Source organism: Mustela lutreola, chromosome 9 (genome assembly GCF_030435805.1).
Source record: "Mustela lutreola isolate mMusLut2 chromosome 9, mMusLut2.pri, whole genome shotgun sequence".
NCBI classification, from domain to species: Eukaryota; Metazoa; Chordata; class Mammalia; order Carnivora; family Mustelidae; genus Mustela; species Mustela lutreola.
The window spans coordinates 16,968,973-16,994,605 of NC_081298.1; the positions used below are offsets into that span (position 1 = coordinate 16,968,973).

General features: G+C 43.1%; 1 protein-coding gene across 12 annotated transcripts in view; it reads left to right on the plus strand.

Annotated features, from left to right (window-relative positions):
- Window positions 1–25,633, plus strand: part of PTPRT (protein tyrosine phosphatase receptor type T) — a 1,057,545-nt gene that overhangs the window by 457,539 nt on the left and 574,373 nt on the right. The window lies entirely within an intron of this gene.

Below are 25,633 nucleotides of genomic sequence, written 5' to 3' on the forward strand. Positions count from 1 at the left end.
TGGGAGAGAGCAATGGTCAGGGTTTTGGTCTTGCCTTAGAGGACCTTGGGACTCTGTTGGTAACTCTGGAGATGGCCTGGTTTTGACTGTGAGTCACAGGGCCACCCAACTCCAGCTATATGTCAGGGAGAAGTTCCTGGTCCTGACAGCATTTCCAGTGGGACACTATTTCTGTCTCTGCAAGGACATCTGGTGTCTCTGTATGTCTGAGGCTTCCTAGTGCTAAAAGTGTCCCTGAGGGCTCCTGGTCCTGTGTTCCTGAGGGCTTCTGGCCCTGTGTGCTTGGTAAAGGCCCTGAGAGCTTCTGATTCTTGTTATATATCTAAGGAGTTTGTGATTTTAACTTTGTCCCTGAGGATCCCTTGGCTGGGCCTGTGACCCTAATGATCTCTTGGTTTTCATAGTTTCCCTGAGGGTTCCTGGTCCTCTTTCTGTCTCTGAAGGGTTCCTGGTGCCAACTCTATCTTGAGTACCTCCTGGCTCTGAATGTGTCTCTCAGTGGATTCTGGAACTGCTTTAGTCCCTAAGGGCTTTCTGGTTCTGTATACCTTGGAGCCTCCTGGTTCCAACCTGAGAGTCCGGAGTAGGACTCTTCCTCCAACGGTCATCTGGGTTCTGTATCTTTGGAAGATCCCAGCTCAGTGTACAGAGGAGGCTTCTGGCTCTAGCCGTTTATCTCAGGTGTTTGGATGTTACTTAGGAGTGTGATGTCTGGGACCATGTCTGAAAGGGTTCTTTTAACCTAGCTGTATTGAGGTCCTGGGGACTCAGGGCTCTTGCAGGGGCACTGGCTAGGTTTGTATCTTTGACTATATCCCTAAGATATTCCAACTCTGACTGTAACTCAAGACGTTAAAAGAACTCAGTGTTTGTTTTGGTTTTGTTTTTCCTTCATATCACATTATCTTACCTACTTTTTCTCCCCTAACCCTTTGATGTACTTTTATCTCATTTATACACGAAGAAATAGAGACCCAATATTTTTAAACTTTTTGTCCGAAGTCCTAGAATTGACCAGTGGCACAGTCAGAATTTGCATTTGATTTTTTCTGACTCTGTTGCCATCGATCATCAGTCACAGCACAGGGAAAGCACAGAGGCGTGTGCCATCAGCACGGAACACAGGGCTTCCATGCGCAGGGCAGGGAAGTGGAGGCATGAGCCGTTGGCTTCCACTGGGAAAAGAGTCACTGATGGCTTCTGGGTGGGAGGGGAGGGAGAGAAACCTGTCAGCACAGCGATCCCATGGGACAAAAAACCAAAACAAAATACAATTAGTTCTACTATAATGTGTCATCTGTGTCCCTAAAAAGCACGCAGTATGGAATGTTGTACAGTAAAACCCATCAGGGTAATGGGAAAAAGTAGGATTGGGGCACACCACTCCTACTTCATCAGTGACACATTTAAAAAGAGAGGAAAGTAAGTAAAAGTGATGGCACAGTGTCACGCATGTTAATGGCTTAGGACTTAAATTTATCCTGCAATGTATATGGGACATTTCCTTGAAGGGACCCAAGTGTGCTCTGGAAGTATGTGTCCGAAAGGTTGCAGTCTGTGGGCAGCAGTGGTGGTGAAGAATGCTTTCTGAAGGTGGTGGAAAGTTGTGACACCTGCTGGGGATGGATGTGGCTCATAGGACGTCTGGTCAATGGACATAGCAGGTGGTCGTTTGAGGTGGGTTGTTCCTGTGTGGGTCTATTAAGCTGGGTGCAGCTTTCTGCTTTGGTAGTGTTTTCTATACAGGCTCACACACAGCAGATGTGACACTCCTGTTATGCTCAAATTGTCCCTTAACATGTCAGTCATGTTGGAACACATTCATGTTGTCGAAACAAGAGCTGTAAGAGAATTGATGGTAATCATTCTGAAGTACTTCCATAGTGCATCTCGGTGGTATGGAACCCAAGGTTGTGAGGATGTCCGTTGCTTGGGAATATGCCTTTGAATGTTACAGAATCACTGTGATAAATGGAAATGCCATTTTCTTGATTATTTTCAAAAGCGGGCCTTTTGCAAAATTCCTTATTGAAACCTGATTATGAAACCTACTATTTTAGAAGGACATGAGATTATGTTATTAAACCAGGTAATACCTTATCTCAGCTTTGCAATTCAATATTCATCCATAAAAGTAATTGATTTGATCCTGCCAATGAGACTTTTCTCTTTCCACTGGGTAAATCAAAGAGTTTCCAGGGTTTTTGATCTTTATAAATGATACTCAAAGTACTTTAGCAGCCCCCACGGACTTATTTGCTGATGATCATATAATACATTTTGAAATTCAATCGCAAGATGATTATCTCAATAAAAATTTACAATCTATTGCAAACTGTTGCCACGACTATGTAATGGATTTTTACATGTTGAAAACACAATTGTCTGACTATCACTATAAAAATTATGAGTTGAAATGCTGTTTGTGGTTTTATATTTAAAAAAAAAATGTTGGTGTTTAAGTAAGTTACAGCTAACATCTTAAATAACCCACATTTTACAAAATGTGTCATCAAGAACATAATCTTGTTTCCCACATTGCCACTAATGGTGGAATGTTCTTTGCCTCATAATTAATTTTTAAGTGGATTTCAGGGCTGGTATCCATTTGTGGATGCTGTTTATTGGGGTTGGTACTCTGAGTCCCCCCTCCCTTTCCTTTTTCTATTATTAATCACACTGGAAATGTACTCATTATTTTGCAAAACAGCAAATGAGAGAATGTGGAGTGTGGAAGGTGTAATTTCTGCCCAGAGGAATTTACAGGCTCAGTTAAGATTCCAGCAAAACAGCAAAAAGGATAAAACATAAACATAAAGTCGAATATTGAAATAGCATGCTTCATGGAGAAAAAACAGGTTGCTGTGGAAAGGCAGTGCTCTTAAAATGGTCTGGAGTACTGGCTCTCAAAGTGTAGTCCTGGACCAGCAGCATCAGCATCACCGGGGGACTCACTAGAAATGCAAATTCTTAGGCCCCGTGCCCTGACCAAATGATTTGAAAATTCTCAGAGTGGAGCCCAGAAATCTGTCCTTGAAGGAGCCCTCTGAGTGATGCTGGAGCACACCCATATTGAAGACCCTCTGGTACTTCGTGCCACCGAAGAATGCCACTTTGGTGATGCGCCATTATGTTGATCCTTAAGGCAACTCTGAGAGGTGGACAGGAGGAAGACGAAGATTATCAGACCAAGATCACAGAGCAATTCAGTGTTTAGTGCTAAGCTTCTTGGTCCAGAGACTCCCCGTCACATGGTTTGATGGAGTCTCCTCTCCATGTGTCCTCTGGAGCATGGGCTCAGTGGTAGGGAGACTGGCAGTTATGGAGACCAGCCTCAGGGTCCAGCCCACTACAGCATAGGCCTTCCCGTCAGGCAACTCCGGAGCCCCCTTCCTGTGCCAGACTGTGAGCTAGAGGCTGGTAGCAGAGACTTAAAGCAGGAGCTCAGGGTAGAAGCCTGGGGAGAGCCCAGAAAGATACCAGGGGGCCAATTCAGCAAGGGCAGGTGGGTATGTATTCTGGTTTTTCTAGGTGTGAGAGGCTGCTGGCCAGGTATATTCTTGCTGCATCAGGAGTGGGGTCTCACCTGTAAGAGTGGAGATGGTCAAGAGTTCGGCAACACAGTAGCATCCTAGCCCAGTAGTTTGGAGTTCAGGATGAGACTTTTAGGCAGTTAAGCCAGAACCTGGACAGATGATCAGATAGGGAAAGTGGACGTGAGAGAAGAGGACCAAAGATGATACTCTTAGGCTTTTGGTTTGGATGGCTGAGAGATGAGTGGTGGAATTGCTTTCTGGGATGGAAGACACAGTAGATGGGTTCAGGGCAGGGGAGCAAGTTCAGGTTTGAAGATGTTGTGTTGGGGGCAAAGATGCGCAGCAGGTGATGGCATCCGGAAATCTGGAGCTCAGGAGAGAGGAGCGGGCTACCTCTTTATCTTCCCTGAGAGCCACCTATTGGCACCTGGATTGTAGAATCAAAGGGACTTCTTAGTACCAATGAAAGCAGTCTGATTTTCTTTCTTCATGCTATTCCCTGGAGATGCCCCATTCATTTTTTTTTCACCCATAGTTTTGTTCTTTTGCTCAGTTTAATCATTTTCCATCCTTCCTGAGATACAGGCGTGGGCTGCATATGTGATCATGTACATCAAAGTACTTTGAAAAGCTCAAAATACTCTTCAGATGCCTGTAATAAAACAAATTATTATTGGTTGCTGCTAGTCTTCGGGAGTGTTGTGATTGTGACTTGTTAAAACAGGAAGTCTTACGTGTCCATGTCTCCGGGCTGACTGGCAGGTGAAGGGGTGGACTGTATTCTTTTGTTCTTCATCCTGTCATGGGAAATCGCATTTCAGAACCTGATGATCCTGGTTTGGACTCTCGAAGGTTTTCTTATCTAAAAGTGGGCGGTTTGCTCTGGCACATCTCCAACAGCCGAAATCCAGAAATGGGTCCTAGGAGGGCTATCTGCTGCTGACCCAGCCTCACCTTGAGCGCTGTCTCTGATGGGAAGCCCGAGCTCTCCCATAGCAGACCATTTAACTCTGTGGCTCCTGGGGGTTTACTGTTATTCTCTACCTAACTCTAGCCAGTTATCACAAAACTCTGGATGGGGTCCTATGTAGGAACTGAGTCTCCTTTAGGTTCAAAAGAGCAGAGGCTGCTAAAATAGATATCCAGATTTCACAAGGAGAACCAAGGTCAATGGCATTGAGAATGGAGGCCAGGGCCAGCAATTGACAAGGCCAGGGAGATGAGAGGTGCAGACACACCCCTGGTCCAATTCATCTTTTCTCCGGGTGCCACTTTTAATGGCCTGAGCACCTGCTTGTCGATGCCTTGAAACTCTCACGCAGCATCAGACAGAAGAAATTCTCCTTCATCGTCACCCAAACCTGGCTCTGGGCAACACCCACTTAATATATGGATCTGGTTTTACTCTCAGGAGACATATTCCTCCTTATCTCAGAAACAGGTCCTCAGCAACTCAAAGTTATCTCTTATGCTCTGGAAATCTCTTCCCTTCACCCTCAGAAGCCCTCCTTGAGCCAGATTCTCACAATCACAGTCACTTCCCAGTTGTGGAGCCACAAATCAATAATCTGGCAAGCCAAGTGATCATACCCCCACACCCCCATGCACACCTGATTGTTTACTCCCTGTAAATCAAAGGCCCCCTTGCCTAGGCACCCACTTCACAGTGGGCTTGCAGAGTTCAGGTTTTCCAAGTGGAAAGTGACTTTGTACAGCCCGAAGCGTGACACACACTGCTGATTTGAAGAGCTCTCTTCTTCTTCCCTCCACCTGAGGTTTGATTGCACATTATATTTTATTTACATATTTATGGATTCCTACTTGAAGTGATATGTGTCTGTCTCTTTTCTCTAAAGGAATAAAAAAGAGAAATTCAAATTGCTGGGCTCAGTGAAGTGAAAGTCGTCATTAGAATTGAGTGAGAAGAATAGGGGCTTTAGAGCCACGAAGAATCTGGTTTTTATTTCCAGCTGGTACTTGGTGCCTGGATATCTGTGCACCTGTCTGCAGCTCTGCTTCTCTCTTTCATTGACAGGAGATTACAACACCCTGTTTTGTTGGGAAGCCTCAGTGAGAAAAGTTAGAAGCCTAGCAGAGAACTCGAAACATAGAAGCCCTTTAATGAACATTATTCGGAAGAAAAAAAGTCCTCAGGCCTAGAAAGAAGGGTGTCGGGATCTTAAACTGATTGCTTTTTTTTTTTTTTTTTTTTTTTTTTTTTTTTTTTTTTTTTTTTTATAAACATATATTTTTTATATACATATATTTTTATCCCCAGGTCTGTGAATCACCAGGTTTACACACTTCACAGCACTCACCAAATCACATACCCTCCCCAATGTCCATAATCCCACCCCCTTCTCCCCAACCCCCTCCCCCCGGCAACCCTCAGTTTGTTTTGTGAGATTAAGAGTCACTTATGGTTTGTCTCCCTCCCAATCCCATCTTGTTTCATTTATTCTTCTATCCACTTAAGCCTCCATGTTGCATCACCACTTCCTCATATCAGGGAGATCATATGATAGTTGTCTTTCTCTGCTTGACTTATTTCGCTAAGCATGATACGCTCTAGTTCCATCCATGTTGTTGCAAATGGCAAGATTTCATTTCTTTTGATGGCTGCATAGTATTCCATTGTGTATATATACCACATCTTCTTGATCCATTCATCTGTTGATGGACATCTAGGTTCTTTCCATAGTTTGGCTATTGTGGACATTGCTGCTATAAACATTCGGGTGCATGTGTCCCTTTGGATCACTACATTTGTATCTTTAGGGTAAATACCCAATAGTGCAATTGCTGGGTCATAGGGCAGTTCTATTTTCAACATTTTGAGAAACCTCCATGCTGTTTTCCAGAGTGGCTGCACCAGCTTGCATTCCCACCAACAGTGTAGGAGGGTTCCCCTTTCTCCGCATCCTCGCCAGCATCTGTCATTTCCTGACTTGTTGATTTTAGCCATTCTGACTGGTGTGAGGTGATATCTCATTGTGGTTTTGATTTGTATTTCCCTGATGCCAAGTGATATGGAGCACTTTTTCATGTGTCTGTTGGCCATCTGGATGTCTTCTTTGCAGAAATGTCTGTTCATGTCTTCTGCCCATTTCTTGATTGGATTATTTGTTCTTTGGGTGTTGAGTTTGCTAAGTTCTTTATAGATTCTGGACACTAGTCCTTTATCTGATATGTCGTTTGCAAATATCTTCTCCCATTCTGTCAGTTGTCTTTTGATTTTGTTAACTGTTTCCTTTGCTGTGCAAAAGCTTTTGATCTTGATGAAATCCCAGTAGTTCATTTTTTCCCTTGCTTCCCTTGCCTTTTGCGTTGTTCCTAGGAAGATGTTGCTGCGGCAGAGGTCGAAGAGGTTGCTGCCCGTGTTCTCCTCAAGGATTTTGATGGATTCCTTTCGTACATTGAGGTCCTTCATCCATTTTGAGTCTATTTTTGTGTGTGGTGTAAGGAAATGGTCCAATTTCATTTTTCTGCATGTGGCTGTCCAATTTTCCCAGCACCATTTATTGAAAAGGCTGTCTTTTTTCCATTGGACATTCTTTCCTGCTTTGTCGAAGATTAGTTGACCATAGAGTTGAGGGTCTATTTCTGGGCTCTCTATTCTGTTCCATTGATCTATGTGTCTGTTTTTGTGCCAGTACCATGCTGTCTTGATGATGACAGCTTTGTAATAGAGCTTGAAGTCCGGAATTGTGATGCCACCAACGTTGGCTTTCTTTTTCAATATCCCTTTGGCTATTCGAGGTCTTTTCTGGTTCCATATAAATTTTAGAATTATTTGTTCCATTTCTTTGAAAAAGATGGATGGTACTTTGATAGGAATTGCATTAAATGTGTAGATTGCTTTAGGTAGCATAGACATTTTCACAATATTTATTCTTCCAATCCAGGAGCATGGAACATTTTTCCATTTCTTTGTGTCTTCCTCAATTTCTTTCATGAGTACTTTATAGTTTTCTGAGTATAGATTCTGTGTCTCTTTGGTTAGGTTTATTCCTAGGTATCTTATGGTTTTGGATGCAATTGTGAATGGGATTGACTCCTTAATATCTCTTTCTTCTGTCTTGCTGTTGGTGTAGAGAAATGCAACTGATTTCTGTGCATTGATTTTATATCCTGACACTTTACTGAATTCCTGTATAAGTTCTAGCAGTTTTGGAGTGGAGTCTTTTGGGTTTTCCACATATAGTATCATATCATCTGCGAAGAGTGATAATTTGACTTCTTCTTTGCCGATTTGGATGCCTTTAATTTCCTTTTGTTGTCTGATTGCTGAGACTAGGACCTCTAGTACGATGTTGAATAGCAGTGGTGATAATGGACATCCCTGCCGTGTTCCTGACCTTAGCGGAAAAGCTTTCAGTTTTTCTCCATTGAGAATGATATTTGCGGTGGGTTTTTCATAGATGGCTTTGATGATATTGAGGTATGTGCCCTCTATCCCTACACTTTGAAGAGTTTTGATCAGGAAGGGATGTTGTACTTTGTCAAATGCTTTTTCAGCATCTATTGAGAGTATCATATGGTTCTTGTTCTTACTTTTATTGATGTGTTGTATCACATTGACTGATTTGCGGATGTTGAACCAACCTTGCAGCCCTGGAATAAATCCCACTTGGTCGTGGTGAATAATCTTTTTAATGTACTGTTGAATCCGATTGGCTAGTATTTTGTTGAGTATTTTCGCATCTGTGTTCATCAAGGATATCGGTCTATAGCTCTCTTTTTTGGTGGGATCCTTGTCTGGTTTTGGGATCAAGGTGATGCTGGCCTCATAAAATGAGTTTGGAAGTTTTCCTTCCATTTCTATTTTTTGGAACAGTTTCAGGAGAATAGGAATTAGTTCTTCTTTAAATGTTTGGTAGAATTCCCCCGGGAAGCCGTCTGGCCCTGGGCTTTTGTTTGTTTGGAGATTTTTAATGACTGTTTCAATCTCCTTACTGGTTATGGGTCTGTTCAGGCTTTCTATTTCTTCATGGTTCAGTTGTGGTAGTTTATATGTTTCTAGGAATGCATCCATTTCTTCCAGATTGTCAAATTTATTGCCGTAGAGTTGCTCATAGTATGTTCTTATAATAGTTTGTATTTCCTTGGTGTTAGTTGTGATCTCTCCTCTTTCATTCATGATTTTATTTATTTGGGTCCTTTCTCTTTTCTTTTTGATAAGTCGGGCCAGGGGTTTATCAATTTTATTAATTCTTTCAAAGAACCAGCTCCTAGTTTCGTTGATTTGTTCTATTGTTTTTTTGGTTTCTATTTCATTGATTTCTGCTCTGATCTTTATGATTTCTCTTCTCCTGCTGGGCTTAGGGTTTCTTTCTTGTTCCTTCTCCAGCTCCTTTAGGTGTAGGGTTAGGTTGTGTACCTGAGACCTTTCTTGTTTCTTGAGAAAGGCTTGTACCGCTATATATTTTCCTCTCAGGACTGCCTTTGTTGTGTCCCACAGATTTTGAACCGTTGTATTTTCATTATCATTTGTTTCCATGATTTTTTTCAATTCTTCTTTAATTTCCCGGTTGACCCATTCATTCTTTAGAAGGATACTGTTTAGTCTCCATGTATTTGGGTTCTTTCCAAACTTCCTTTTGTGGTTGAGTTCTAGCTTTAGAGCATTGTGGTCTGAAAATATGCAGGGAATGATCCCAATCTTTTGATACCGGTTGAGTCCTGATTTAGGACCGAGGATGTGATCTATTCTGGAGAATGTTCCATGTGCACTAGAGAAGAATGTGTATTCTGTTGCTTTGGGATGAAATATTCTGAATATATCTGTGATGTCCATCTGGTCCAGTGTGTCATTTAAGGCCTTTATTTCCTTGCTGATCTTTTGCTTGGATGACCTGTCCATTTCAGTGAGGGGAATATTAAAGTCCCCTACTATTATTGTATTGTTGTTTATGTGTTTCTTTGATTTTGTTATTAATTGGTTTATATAGTTGGCTGCTCCCACGTTGGGGGCATAGATATTTAAAATTGTTAAATCTTCTTGTTGGACAGACCCTTTGAGTATGATATAGTGTCCTTCCTCATCTCTTATTACAGTCTTTGGCTTAAAATCTAATTGATCTGATATAAGGATTGCCACTCCTGCTTTCTTCTGATGTCCATTAGCATGGTAAATTCTTTTCCACCCCCTCACTTTAAATCTGGAGGTGTCTTCGGGCTTAAAATGTGTTTCTTGGAGGCAACATATAGATGGGTTTTGTTTTTTTATCCATTCTGATACCCTGTGTCTTTTGACAGGGGCATTTAGCCCATTCACATTCAGGGTAACTATTGAGAGATATGAATTTAGTGCCATTGTATTGCCTGTAAGGTGACTGTTACTGTATATGGTCTCTGTTCCTTTCTGATCTACCACTTGTAGGCTCTCTCTTTGCTTAGAGGACCCCTTTCAATATTTCCTGTAGAGCTGGTTTGGTATTTGCAAATTCTTTCAGTTGTTGTTTGTCCTGGAAGCTTTTAATCTCTCCTTCTATTTTCAATGATAGCCTAGCTGGATATAGTATTCTTGGCTGCATGTTTTTCTCGTTTAGTGCTCTGAAAATATCATGCCAGCTCTTTCTGGCCTGCCAGGTCTCTGTGGATAAGTCAGCTGCCAATCTAATATTTTTACCATTGTATGTTACAGACTTCTTTTCCCGGGCTGCTTTCAGGATTTTCTCTTTGTCATTGAGACTTGTAAATTTTACTATTATGTGACGGGGTGTGGGCCTATTCTTATTTATTTTGAGGGGCATTCTCTGAACCTCCTGAATTTTGATGCTTGTTCCCTTTGCCATATTGGGGAAATTCTCCCCAATAATTCTCTCCAGTATACCTTCTGCTCCCCTCTCACTTTCTTCTTCTTCTGGAATCCCAATTATTCTAATGTTGTTTCGTCTTATGGTGTCACTTATTTCTCGAATTCTCCCCTCGTGGTCCAGTAGCTGTTTGTCCCTCTTTTGATCAGCTTCTTTATTCTCTGTCATTTGGTCTTCTATATCACTAATTCTTTCTTCTGCCTCATTTATCCTAGCAGTGAGAGCCTCCATTTTTGATTGCACCTCATTAATAGCTTTTTTGATTTCAACTTGGTTAGATTTTAGTTCTTTTATTTCTCCAGAAAGGGCTTTTATATCTCTCGAGAGGGTTTCTCTAATATCTTCCATGCCTTTTTCGAGCCCGGCTAGAACCTTGAGAATTGTCATTCTGAACTCTAGATCTGACATATTACCGATGTCTGTATTGATTAGGTCCCTAGCCTTCGGTACTGCCTCTTGTTCTTTTTTTTGTGGTGAATTTTTACGTCTTGTCATTTTGTCCAGATAAGAGTAAATGAAGGGGCAAGTAAAATACTAAAAGGGTGGCAACAACCCCAGGAAAATATGCTTTAGCCAAATTAGAAGAGATCCAAAATCGTGAGTGGGGAGAAAGGGGATAAAAAGAGGTTCAAAAAGGAAGAAAGAAAAAAGAAAAAAAAAAAAAAAAAAAAAAAAAGAAAAGAATTTTTTTTAAAAAAAGAAAACACCTAAGAAAAATGTAAAAAAAATATATATATATATTAGATAAACTAGTAAAAAATCGTTAAAAAAGAAAAAGGTAACAGTTAAAAAAAAAAAAAAAATTTTACCCGAAGGCGAGAAAAAAAAAAAAAAATGAAAAAGAAAAAATTAAATTAACTGCAAGACTAAAAAAAATCACAGGAAAAAAGCCATGAGTTCCGTGCTTGGCTTTCTCCTCCTCTGGAATTCTGCTGCTCTCCTTGGTATTGAAACCGCACTCCTTGGTAGGTGAGCTTGGTCTCGGCTGGATTTCTTGTTGATCTTCTGGGGGAGGGGCCTGTTGTAGTGATTTTCAAGTGTCTTTGCCCCAGGCGGAATTACACCGCCCTTACCCGGGGCCGGGGTGAGTAATCCGCTCGGGTTTGCTTTCAGGAGCTTTTGTTCCCTGAGCGCTTTCCGTAGAGTTCCAGAGGACGGGAATACAAATGGCGGCCTCCTGGTCTCCGGCCCGGAGGAGCCGAGAGCCCAGGGCCCCACTCCTCAGTGCGCCCTCAGAGAACAGCGCCCAGTTACTCCCGTCTGCCTGACCTCCGGCCGCGCTCCGAGCTCACCGAGCCTGCGACCGGTTCAAGGTAACACGGAGCTGCGAGCTTACTGTCGGCTCTGTCTCTGTAGCCGGCTTTCCCGTTCCAATACCCGCAAGCTCTGCGACACTCAGACACCCCCGATCCTTCTGTGACCCTGCGGGACCTGAGGCCACGCTGACCCCGCGTGGGCTTCGCTCCGGTTTAGCCTCTGGAGCGATGTCCCTCCGCGGAACAGACTTTTAAAAGTCCTGATTTTGTGCGCGGTTGCTCCGCCGCTTGCCGGGAGCCGGCCCCTCCCCCCGGGGTCTATCTTCCCGTCGCTTTGGATTCACTTCTCCGCCGGTCCTACCTTTCAGAAAGTGGTTGTTTTTCTGTTTCCAGAATTGCTGTTCTTCTTCTCTTCGATCTGCCGATGGATTTTCAGGTGTTTGCAATCTTTAGATAAGCTATCTAGCTGATCTCCGGCTAGCTGAAGCAGTCTCAGCTTGCTACTTCTCCGCCATCTTGACTCCTCCAGCTAAACTGATTGCTTTCATTCTGGTGCGATGGCCCCTGTTGTAAAGGACTTCTCTAGTGTTGTTGTCTTTCCTGTCTCAGACAGCGGCTCTGAGCTGCAGGGAAGATATGAAAGGAGAGGCTTTGCAGGTGCTCTGGGGTCCTTGATGCGTGCTTGCGGGGTGCAGTGGAACCTGATAATGGGGTCTGGAGGTTGTAGGGGAGATAGGAGTTGGGCTTTTGCCGATTTGGTCTTTGTCCCAAGTGAGCGAGAGAGAAGCGTGTTATCCAGACTCGCTTCTTTTCTGGGAAGCTAAGGCCTGTGAGCATGAGAACTTGCAAACAGGGCATGGAGGTGAGTCCTTACTCATTTCAATGAGCATCCTCAGGCAGGCTCTGGGTTTTCAGGCCAGCCTGCAGTTCGAGGGTGGAGTGGAAGGAGAGAAAGAGACAAAGAAACTGAGGGTCTAGAAAATGGAACAAAGCCATGTAACTAGCCTTTTTGCTTTTTTTTTTTTTCCTCCCTCTTAAATTTCTGTAAGCCCCAGCTTCAATAGGGGTAGTTTTATCTGGCCTAACTCTGAGGGCTCTGAATTAGAAGCAAGTGGGATTTTTTTTTCTGAGTAGGTTGGTGGTAGGAGCCCAGACATCTAACTCCCACTTCCCACTGCCGTAATCCCATAATTGCTCCTGAGTCTTAGGGAAGCACAGCAGGATTCACCAGCGGGAGTCACATCACCAGCCCACCAAAGCAAAATCTGAAGACCAGTGGAGAAATCTCCAGCATCGAGACAAGCTGGGGAAAGAGGGTCTTCCATGCCTGCCACACCATGTTCAAAGGGACATTGTTGCCTGAGTCCTGCCGGTGAGCTCAGACGGGGGGCACCCACAGGAGATGGATTACGACAACCACTTGTGCACAGTGATTTGGAGAAGCGATACTCATTCTTCCACTTTCCCTTTCCTTCTCTGCTTCCTCTGTTGGTTCTGTGCCTCCTTCCTTCCCTGGAGCATCGTGGCAGTGAGATGAGGGGAGGAAGGGGGAGAAAGCCTGCTCTCACCATGCTTGCTTCAGGAGTTGCTGCATGAGCCAAAGGGTGTCTGCACACGAGCAGGCGTCTGCTGGGGCATGAGATGTCCCTCTCCTCTTCTTGCAGACCCTCCCCCTCCCTCCCTCTGCACACATGACATCTGCAGGTGGCTACCTTGGAACCCCTCACTTGGTTTAGGGAAGATGAAGAGAAAAGCTAAAGCTTTTTCCCCTTACCCGTATTCACAACCTCCGGGACTGTCTCCTCCCAGTCTGCACAGCCTCCTTGCTGCGTGGGCCAAGTGTGCTGTTGGAGTAGAGGGTGCGCCCAGTTGGGTGCCTCTTACAGTCTCGAGAAGGACATCTGGAAGTTCCTCAGCTATTCCCAGGAGGACGTGGTCTTACTTACTCCTTAAGCTTCTTGGCTTTGTAGTCTTAGGTACAATTCCCAAGTAACAAGAAAAACCTTATTAAACATCCTGTTACTTTTAGATTTTTCTGCTCTCCTGTGATCCCTGGAGAACTAGGGCCTGGAGGGTGAAGTACAGTAAGTCAACAAACATACCCTGGTAAATACTCCCTGGTTCTTTCTAACCTTGAAAATCAAGATTAGAAGACAAAGTGAGCCCCGGAAGAGGTCTTGATGATAATAAAAGCTAATATGTTTGTTTTCTTTTTTGGTTATCAAACTTGCTGGATTAAAAGAATAGCTCCCAAATACTTTAAAATTGGAGGTCGTTGTTTCCTCTGCCTGTAGAAATCGTGAGCCAACAACACAAAGGAGATGGACGAGTATAATGATGAGAACCACAGTTACGGGAGTCTGAGTTTCTGTGGTTATTATGCCCACGGCATGGCACGGAGCTTGTCTGAGGACTTGACTTGGAAGTCCTGCAGCAATCTACTGGGGCGGGTATAATTTCCTCCACTGACTGGAAGCTGAGTGACTCACCCAAATCCATATACCTGACCAGGTGGCCTAACTGGGAACTGAGCATTGAACTACATAGCTACAAAGATCAAATTGTTTCTAAAATGACCACCAGAATCCAGCATCATTATGAAAGCATTAAGGCACCAGGACCAAGTTGGGTTTGTTCCACAAAGGCACTGATGAAAGATTTTGAATACTAGAACAACTATTGGTATAATGCCTTATTATCAGTAGGTCAAAGGATAAAAACCATCTGATCTCCAGAGAGGCTGAAAAGTAATTTGGGGGAAAAAAAATCAGCCTTTGTTACTGATCAGAATTCTTAGTAAGCTAGGAATGGAAAAGTACTTTTTTTTTTTTTTTCACCAGAAGCAAATATTCTTACAACCTCAAAGCCTAGAGAATAAATGAAACAAAAAGAAGTTATCAGGATTACCAAGAGATTTGGTAGTATGGTCAGACACAAAGCAAATAAATAAAAATCAATAGCTGTATGCCAGTAATAACCATACAAAATATAATAAAATGTATCCTGTTCTCAAATGCAATTAAAATATAAATGCTTAAGAGTGAACCTCGAAATGTTCAGAAACTATGTAAGAAAACACTCACATCTGTAACCCTTTACTGAGGAAGATAAAGCAAGACCTGAATAAATGGAGAGACACGTCGTATAGTTGGATTCGCACATTTAATATTGTGAGAGTATCAGTTCTCCCTGAATTAATTTATGGGTTTAACTCAATTGCAGTCAAAACCTGGATTCTTTGTGCAATTTGACAAAGTGATTTCAAAATTGATCTGAAAATAATACAGAGGAGGAAGTATTAGAATGCTTTAAAAAAATGTTGTGGGGGGGCACGTCACTGTGAAGTATCAACATTGTCATAGCTATAATCATCGAAGCCCAGAAAATAATCCAGTATGTAGTGAAACTAGCTGTGAGCATTTATATGAATGGAGAATCAATAACAAATAGTCTATTCGTAATCGGTTAATAATTTGGAAAAAATAAAATGCATTGCATATATATTATGATATGCTAAGTGAATTATGGATTGACTAGGCACTTAAAAGCAGAATAAAGCAAGACCCAGAAGAAACTAAATATTGTTCTTTTATTACGAGGGCCTTTCAGTTCATTGAAAGCAAACAAAGAAGCCACTGAGGCCTAGTTTACAGATTTTGCTATGTAAAAAGAAAAGAAGGAAAAGAAAAACTTCTATACTATATTTAAAAACTGCAAAAAGCAAATGGGTAAGCTGGGTGTGAGAAATAGGGCAGAATTGAGAAGAAAGGGATACTATTCTTACGGAAAAGAACTCTGACAATAAAAATGTCAGTATACTGATGGAAAACAAAGGCTGAAAAGTATTTACAGGTAATTGTAAAAAAAAATATGAAAGTAAGAACAAATTTAAAATGTCCAATGTCAGGGGACCTGGGAGGCTCAGTTGTTAAGTGTCTGCCTTTGACTCAGGTCATGATTCCAGGGGTCCTGGGACCTAGCACCGCATGGAGCCCCAGTATCTCATTGGGGTCCCTGCTTGGCAGGGAGCCTGCTTCTCCCTCTCCCACTCCCCCTGCTGTGTTCCCTCTCTCATTGTCTCTCTCTGTCAAATAAAGAAAATCTTAAATAAAATGTCCAGTGTCACAGACAATCAAATTAAGTGCATTTTTAACCTATAAGATTACCAAAAATATATCTATTTTTAATTGGTAAAAATTAGCATTAGCAAGGAGCAATGAAGCAGGCTCTCCGAGGCACTTCTGCAGGTGGGTTAACTGGCCCAGCATTTTTAGAGGCCAATTTGCTAATTTTTTTTCTTCTAACAAAATAATCAGAGCTGTGCAAAAGGAGCTGTATACATGGAGGTCATCACTGCATTATTTAGAAGGGCAAAAACTTGGAAATCACTTAAATGCCCCAACAATAGGAGCATAGTTAAGTAAAATTCTTATGCATGCACACAGTGAATTCTATGCTGGCATTACAAACCATGTTATTTCATAGAATATCTAATGGCATGGGTCAATGTTCATGCTATGATAAGTTAAAAAAAATCAGCTTGCAAAACTGCATATATAATTACCATCCCAGTTTTTTTTTTTTTTTTTTTTTGAAGTATAAATATGCAGCCCATGTATCAGCTGGTGAGTTTATCAGAGCTGTGAAGTTTTGACCAGAATTCCCCATTGCAAATCCTGCACCTGGTCTGATCTTGCCCCCCTAGATTCCCAGAGGAGTACATGACCCCCCTCCCAACCAATCCCATTCTTAACATGTAATTATGCCCCATGTGCCCCTCCCCATCACCACCACGCCCACACTCTTCGCTGCCTGCCCTGAGTTCTAGAACATCACCCTGTTTCTCCTGGCTGTCCCAACTGGCCCAAATAGGGAACCTGTCTCTCTCCACCACTCTCCCAAAGCTGCATGGACACGAGGCTCTTTTCTTCTCCCTATGCTTGGTGGATCCCCGGCAAAGGATTGCCTTGCTCTGCTAACCAGCAACAACTTGAAATCCTTCTGTAGACGTAAAGGTCCTCGCAGTGGGCTGGGATTTTTCATCTTCTTCTCTCCCTCCCAGATCGACCCAGTGATATAAAGTCTTCTCACTTGCAGAGCAGTTCCCCTTTCCCCAGATTGATTTCAACTTCAGCTCCAGGCCTTCCTTTGCATACCTTTTGCATTGAAGTGAACACTGAAAAGAATTGTGGAAAGGGCGGCTAATGCTGAGATCAAATCCTTTTTTTCAGTGAGATCAACCTACCCTTTAAAAAAAAAAAGTGTTTTAATTTCTCAGCCCTCATGTGCATGCATAGTCACAAAGACCATATATATGCTATCTATTTATATGTGTGTATGTGTACATATATATATATATATATATATATATATATATATATCAGTAAGTTGTGGGCCACTGTAAACAGTTTCTGTTTCGCTGTGTTGTAGAAAATGTATACAAATGAGAAGTAGGTTTCCCCCCAGAGTCAAATATGAATGTGAAAAGTAGTTATACATTGTAAAGCACTCTATATAAAGGTGAGAGGTTATTTTTATCATCATTCGTGTATCATCGACATACTCGGAAGGTACACACACTTGCTGAGCCCCGGGATGCAAACACAACTTTATGCTGTGCTCATATGGAGTGGGGGATGGTTTAGATTAGGGGTTTGTCCCATCTGGCTTGGGATCCAGGTTCTGTCATTAGGATGCTGGGCAGCTTTGGGCAGTCGGCTTAACATCTCTGATCCATCTTCCCCATTCCATGTGGATAATACTGCTTACCAAATTGCATAGAAATTAGGGTCATTGATGTTAATGATGGCTAATAATGTACTCAATCTGCTTGCAACTCCACAAGGAAGGTAGGTGACATCATCACCATCACTTCCAAAGTCTAGAGAGGTTAAGTATTCTGCTGCAAATCGCAAGGATTAGGGAGTGGCTAAGGCTAGAGCCCATGCAGTCTGACTCTAATTCCTGCCTTTACCCTCCTGGCCATTTAAGTATAATAATGCTTGGCACCATGCTCTGAATGTAGTAAGTGCTTAGTTAATGGGAGATTTGGCAGTTGAACACCCTGGAGACTCTCCCTCTCCAGGCCCTCCTAACCAGTGAGCACAAAGACCTTCTTCACTGCAGTGGGCTCAAGGAGCACAAAGGGTAGCTACTTGGTGTGCTCTGAAAGGAAAGAGGTTGACTGTCCACATCATGAGAGAGGGAAGCCGGGGTCACTCACAGTTTCTGCATCACACCCACCATTGTCTTGACCCACTGTCATTCTGACATATTTAAAGGGGGCTGTGGGAGTTGCTGAGAGTGGAAGCTGAGTCATCTTTCAGGACCCAGTAGGCAAAGGCTATCCATCCTAAATTGCCATACACCTTTCCCTAGCTGGGGATGTCTTGGATCCCGGGGGGCATATGCACCTCGTCCAACCAGCCCTTTTCCCAGCTGTGTTCAGGGCTCCTGCAGCTACCATGGGGACCACTGCTGCCGCACTTCCTTCATTGTCCTCTTGATCTTTGTAGTTGAGCAAAGTGAAATAGCATGGACGCCAGAGCACATTTTTGAGAAGAGAACATACATTCCATATACCAACTAATATATATATATACACATATATATATATGTATATATATATATTTGCTGGTACATATTTCCTTCAATCACTGATCCCATTCTTAACATGTAATTATGCCCCATGTGCCATTTATAGCCCTCTCCTGTCACTCAGTACCATAAAGTTAATATTTTAGAGGTTCTTAAGGAATTTCCAATATTGTTTTAATGGCTCATCGCATCCCTTAGAGTCTAATTACCATAACTTGCTACACGATGCCTGTATTGTTGGATATTTGGGTGTTTCCAAAGTGTCATCCTCTTTCAACCTGTGTGCTTCTGCTGGAATTATTTTCTTAGACTAAATTTCAAAGAGTCAGGTATTAAAAGGTAGAGACATCCTGATGGCTTCTGCCACATCTCACGGATGGTTTTCAGTGAAATAATTATGCTGTTTTATAATGATAGGAGTGCTTTCAGTGTAACCTTGGCAGAGTTGTGGACTATGATTTTTTTTTTTTTTTAATTTGCCAGTTTCAGAGGCATGAAATGGTATTTCAAGTCTGTCTACAACCTCTGCTTCTGCCTTCTCTTCAGCCTGCCTCAGATGTGCCAGCCACTACTCTGGTCTTTATTCTGTTCCTCAAAACCCCATGGCCAAGCTCTTTGCTGCCTCCAGCCTTTGCATGAGCTGCTCCCTCTCCCTGGAACTCTGTTCCCCCGCTGACCCACCATCCTCCTGACTTCACGGAGAGAACTTGCTTCGTGCCCTGCTCTAAGTCTCCTACAATGTCCCTATCTAATCATTTATAACACTTCACAGAATGTATCCCGATTTGTAATCCTCTGATTATGTGTCTTTGTTTATTACATGCCCCTTCCGTTAGACTGCACTCCACGAGGACAGTACCCTCTTCTTTTCTGGTCGCTAGTACCTGGCATCATGCCTGTACATGTAGGCACTCAGTAAATAAGTGTTGAATATATATTGGGAAAATATACATGTGCACTGTGGAACCTTTGGAAAATCAGAAATACACAGACAAAAATTGAAACAAACCAACCTGGCGTCATCACTCAGCAATAAAAACCCATTACCAAGTTGGTAGTTTTAATAGTTTCATGTTCTACATTTAACTCATGAACTTACTTTTGTCTTCGGTACATGGGAAGGTTTCCACTCCGTTTACATCTGTGTGAGCCATGACCCCAGCACCACTGAGGAAATAAGCGCAGAGTGTCCCAGACTTTGAGTGGTTGAGGAAGCAGGATGAGGACTGCTTGAGAGAGAAAGAAGGGAAGGAAGCTGGGACCCTGACCCAAAGAAGCTTCTCCAAACAAAGTCTATCAGAATGAGGGTCCTAACTGCAAACCCCTGGACATGACGTAGCAGCCAAACAGATGCCCAGACCACAGTTAGGGAGACTCTGTTTGGGAGGAAAGCTCCAGCCCTGTCCAAGTAGCCAGCACTGCCAGTTTTTGCAAATTTGTTACAGTGCTCTTTCTAGTGCCTTTCAACCATCTCCATTGATCTCTGCTGTGAGCAGACACAGGGACACGGAGGCTCTCTGGAGTTAAGGGACTTTCCCTAAATCTTAAATCTCAAGATAGCTGTGAAATAACATCTTCTGACCCTAAGCTCTGCAGACTCCTGCCCTTTGGCCACTATAGAAGGTTTCTCTGTGCTGTGAATATTGGATTAACTAGAGGGCCTGGGGGAAAGGTGGAGGGGATGGGGCAGAGGAGGCAGGTTCTGATGAAATGAATGTTTATTATTATTATTATTATTATTATATGAAGGTTAAGCAGCAAATCCATTTAAACTTGGCTCAGACTAGTTTATATGGGACGGTATGAACTAAACACAATAAAATTGAGCCCAGAGGAATATCCCAGAGAAGAAGGAGGTCAATAATGTGACCCTTAATTGCCTTTTATGGTTAGTACATGTCCTTGACTACTATGCCCACCCCAAAGCATCTGATCAAAGTGAGGCAGCTTGGACATCTGGAAGCCTCTTGCAGGCAGCAAAGGGCCATCCCCGTCCTGAGCTTTGCTAGATTCTGAACTCCCTGAGGACAGAGCCCTGTGCATTTCACCCCAGCATCTGGCCGATGTATACAGAGGTTTGAGGCATGGATGGGTGCGCCTTCTCAATTAGGTGTGACAATAAAGGTAACAATGTTCTGTGTTTTCGAGGGGGTTTAGGATTCAGAATCAATGAGCAGCAGGACACTTGTAATATGACACACGAAATACCCCAAGGATATGACACTTCATTCTGGCCCCATATTTTCAAAGACACCCGGTGAGAGAGATGACGTTGGGGAGTGCTGACCCAGGGGGATGAGCTATGAAACTTGTCATGTGAGCAGGCTGGGGACACTGACCAAGAAGTTTGCCCTCCAGTTAGGGAGACTCTGATGCCTGGAGTTTTTCCAGCTTCTATTGAACGTGGTGGGAAGGTTACGGCGGGTAGTCATTTTTTAATGGCATTTTGTAGCGATGATGAAGGACAGTGTTTTCATCATTTTTATCTAGGAGGATGCAGAAAAACACTAAAAAGGAATAAACCCCAGCACTCAGAGATAACTACTCCAAATTTTGGTGTAACTCCTCCAATTAGGGTTCTTGTTTCTTTTAATGTTCATCTCCTTCGACAAACTTGAGCCAGCGTGGACACGTTTGCTCTGTAACCAGTTGCTTTATTTAACAAATGGCTCATGAATACTTTCCCATGTACTTGTTTTTTTCTTTACTTCAGTTCATTTGGACCTGTCTTGAAGAACGCCATACCTGAATAACTTCAGGTATGAAACTTGACCTTCAGTGTGTGGCATGATGAATAAAATAGATGTGATCTTGGTTTTTATGGATCTTGAAGACTGTTAGGAGACGTGTACATTGCATTTAATATATGGATGCAGAAATATGGTCCAACTATATTATTTGAGGACCCTGGGTTTGCACAATTGTCTACTCGCTAAAGTATAGCTGTGACACCAAAATTCATACTCACGTTCCATGGTCATTCGCAAACAGGAGCAGAGTCCTGGAAAAATTTCCAATCCCGACTGAGGACAAACAAGGTGTTACTCTGCATCCTTATGCCAGGCCTCCTCCCGTAAACAAAGAACCTTTCTGTGGTTATGTTTAGTGCCCTGTGTTTCTTCTCACTTGTGTGCTTTTTGTTGGTGATGGTGCTGTTTAAAATAGTCCTTAAGTGGGACTCCAGGGTGGCTCAGGCCAGCCGCTAAGCGTCTGCCTTCAGCCCAGGTCATGATCTCAGGGTTCTGGTTCTGGCTCCATGTGGGTCTCCTGGTTCAGTGGGGCGTCTGTCTGCCCTGCTGCCGCCACTCATGATCTCTCTATTGCTTGTTCTCTCTAGTAAGTAAATAAAATCTTTAAAAAAAATCATCCCTAAGTATACTGCTGAAGTGCTATCTGGTGTTCCTGAGAACAGGAAGACTGAGGTAGGTGCCTTATGGAGAAAATGCATGTTAGATGAGCTTTGTTTAGGCTGAGTTACAGTGCTGTTGGCTGTGAGTTCAACATTAATGAGTTAACTGTAGTTATTGTTATACCTGAGTTTTTACGTCTGAGAGACCACCAAGAAGCCAATACCGATGCAATCTCAAGAGGGTTTATTCGACAAGCTTAAGCTTGGGCCCAAGTATACCTGACACAGCAGAGTAGGGACTCGGACCCCGAGCTTAGTTAAGGCAGGGGTATTTATGGGTTCCTGTTACTAAAGCAGGGTGGGGGTCTCTGGAACCAAAGCAGGGTGGGGCTTACTAAAGCAAAGTAGGGGAAAGTTCAGCCCTTGGGCACAGGGCTCTGAGATGGCTGCCGGAGCTAAAATGGCTGTACTTATGCTAAGGCTAAACCTGAGGTGGGGTGGCCTTAATTTCTCTTGGCCTCCACATTATATATATTTTTATATAGTTCATTTACAGTTAATAAGTCATATAGAATTATATATGTTATAGGTTTTTTAAAGAAATTTTTTTAGATTTTATTTTATTTTTTTCATTTATTCACCAGGGAGAGATAGAGAGCAAGTCAGAGTACAAGCAGGGGGAGCAGGAGAGGCAGAGGGAGAAGCAGGCTCCCTGCTGAGCAAGGGGCCCTTGGGATCATGATCTGATCCAAAGACATGCTTAACTGAGCCACCCAGGCATCCCTATATTATAGTTTATATAGTGTGTGTATATCTATGTGTGTTCATTCATATATATACATGTACATACATACACATATACATACATACATACACATATATATACACATATATGTGTGGATATACACACATATACACACACACACACATTATAACTGGGTTATGTTTTCACTAGTTGACAAAAGGGTTGTGTAAGAGGCTTCCAGGAGCCTAACCCAATGAAATGGTTCTGCCTTTGCTAATTCCATGCAACTTTATAGAGCTGACTGTGGCCAAGCACTGAAACTAGTACTGCATATGTACGAACCAGTAAGGTGGGAGGGTGGTCAGACATGGAGACACACATTCAGCCTCTTTGGCTCTAGATATCATTTAAGACTGTTAAAAGATGATCTTCAAGAAAAGATGAAATTGTAATTCTCATCGAGATGTAAATATGAACCTGATTTTATTAAATTCACTCACAAGGGAATTGGTAAGGTGTTACAGTACACAGGCAAATCCAAAACTTGGACTTGTATAGATTAGGAATATTGACAGGAATAGGCAAATGAAGCCAACATTGGCTTTTTTTCCTCCCTTGGGGAGGGGGAAGATTGTCCCTCCTCAGACAGAATCATTTGCATGTGTATAGACAAAAATGATTCCGCATTGTGGGCAGTTATCTCCAATTTGCAGAGCTGTAAAATAGCTCCTTTAGAATCAGAATCAGATAACAGGGAAGCTGGCACAACAGACAATGCATAGTTTTCCAGGGAAGCAGAGAATGCCTCCCCCCCCCAAGCCCTGTTAGTAAATGTGATCAGCCTAGATAGAGTGTGTGGGGACAACAAAAGTGAGCCCCGAGGCGGATTGCTACCATTGCCACCACCAGCTTGAGGCTGGATTGCTGAGGCAGAGCCAGCAAAAGCAGAAGGTGAAGCAACCACTCAGGCAGGAAAAAAATGTGGAGCTTTGGGGGCAACAGCAAGACTGAGGGTGACATTTCCACTGCCTGAAAGTCCAGGAAGCTCTACTCTACAAGGGTCCCCTTGGATCTGGCAACCTGGCAGTTACTGGTGACAGGAGTCAGCTGTTGAGGGGGTTCAAAGGGGTGGAAGCCAGAATGGCATAGGATCTAAGGTGAAACAGGGATGAGAAAGTAGAAATGTTGTGGGTCGGTTTTTTTGTTTGTTTGTTTGTTTGTTTTTACGATTTTATTTATTTGAGAGAAAGGGGGTGTGAGCCAGGAGGAGAGGCAGAGGGAGAGGCAGAGGCAGACTTCCTGCTGAGTAGGGAACCTGCCCATGTTGAGCTCCATCCCAGGACCCCAAGATCATGACTTGAGCAGAAGGCAGAGCCTTAACCCTCAGAGCCAACCGGGTGCCCTGGAAAGGTTAACTAAATAAGTCTCAGTATACTGTCCTGTGGGTGTACCATCGATTATATTTTAACTTGTATTTCTGGACATTTCGGCCTTTTCTGATTTTTTTCAAGAGTTGTAATTAATATCTTTGTAGACACGATTTGTGCGCAAACCTTTTGCCTGGAATGCATAAATAAATAAATAAGTTCCCAGAAGGGTCATTGCCGGATCAGTGAGCAATTTCAAGACTTTGAAACGATTCTTCAAAAACTGGGTCAGTCCGCAGCCTGCCCTCGACAGTGGATGAGCAGCTTTGTTTGTAGCTATGACAAGTCTACATTCTCTCTTTATTCTCCTCCATTTCCCTGAGACAATAACTCTGCAAACAAGTGGTTTGGTGTTTGTCGCTGATAATCAATGGCTTTTATTTCTTATCATTACTCACAAGTCACAGCCCTCTATTTGGAGCAGAATCAATTCTCTGCCTTGTTGGCATTAACACATGTCAAATATTTGCACGTTCTTATCTGTCTTTAGGCTCAGCTTAAGCAGGCTCTGAATTTTTATCCCCTGACATGTTCCCTTCCATATCCATTCTGCCATTTTCCCTTCGAGCCTTCCTATCTTGCTACAGCATTTCCTCCTCTTAAGGCTCGGCCATCCCTTTACATCCTAGAAAAATCCCAACGTAGCCTGGGCCCGTAGAGAAGACTTCCACCTTTACCTCCTGAAGCCTGAGTTGTCAGCTCCGTTTTTCAAATAAAAACTGTGTCCAGCTCATGTACCTCGAGGACCTGCTTATAAGATCATAGGTCCACTGATTCCCATCTCTGATTTCTGTGCTTGGTGTTTCTTGGGGTTCTGTCCTCTGCCCAGTTCTCTCTTCATTACACATTAGCCTCCCTAAATACATTACCTATCCACCTGGCTTCAACAGGTTACAGACGCGTTGCCATCTCACTCTCCTGAGCTTTGCATCTATATACCTCACTTCTCTTCCTACGTGTCCTGTGCCTACCGTGGTCCCGCAGGTGGAGTGCCAGAAACAGTCTGCATACCCCATTCCAAAACCCAGAGTCACTTGGGGACCCTTCCTTCTTCTCCCTCTGCTCTCATATCCGATCAGCTGTAAGACGGTGCATTTCCCCTGCTTATTCCTTCCAGCTGCTCCTTCTCCAGCTCTTTCCTCCTGTCCGCAAATGTGACCTGGGACTCCGAGCTGCCTCATTTCCTTCAGCTCTCTCCTTGGCTTTTGCACCCATTACCCGTCCTTGTCACCCAGGTTTTGAGACCCAGTAAATTTCTGAGGCAGATACTACTCCTTCTTTATTCTTCCGGTACACTATGTTGTATTTTTACATGTAATTTCATTTTGCTCCTTCTATATCTTTCCCTTTTTGGTCCATTTCCACAGAACCTATCCAGGGGGAAGAGACATCTACGGATCCCATTGCCACGAGGATCAAATACAAATGACCTCAAAGGATCCGTTGGATTGTCATGCTGAAGTCATACTCTCGTGACTATTCATAGTCTCAATGAATTTAAGTGTTTAGAGCCATAGCGCAATAAGACGTTGTCTATAAATCTTTCTTCTGTGCTAATGATAGTGAGATTCTTGCCCTCTGATGTTAGTGGGCTTTTGGATTCAAAAGGGCATTGTGGGGAAAATATGATTTTCCCAGTTCAGACTCTCATCTCGCTACTTACTAGCTGTGTGACCTTGGGAAGTTACTAAACTCTTCTGGACCTTCATTTCCTCATCTATAAATTCATCTGTAAGTAAGAGCCTTCATCTTCTTGGGGTGTTGCAAGCCTCAAAAGAGCAGGTATGTGTAAAGAGTCATTCCAGGTCTCCAGAACGTAATAGGGATTCAGGAAAGAGGGTGATTCTGGGCAGCCACTGTTGCCCGGGTGTGTTGGGCTGAGAGCAGTCTGTAAAGGTAACACTC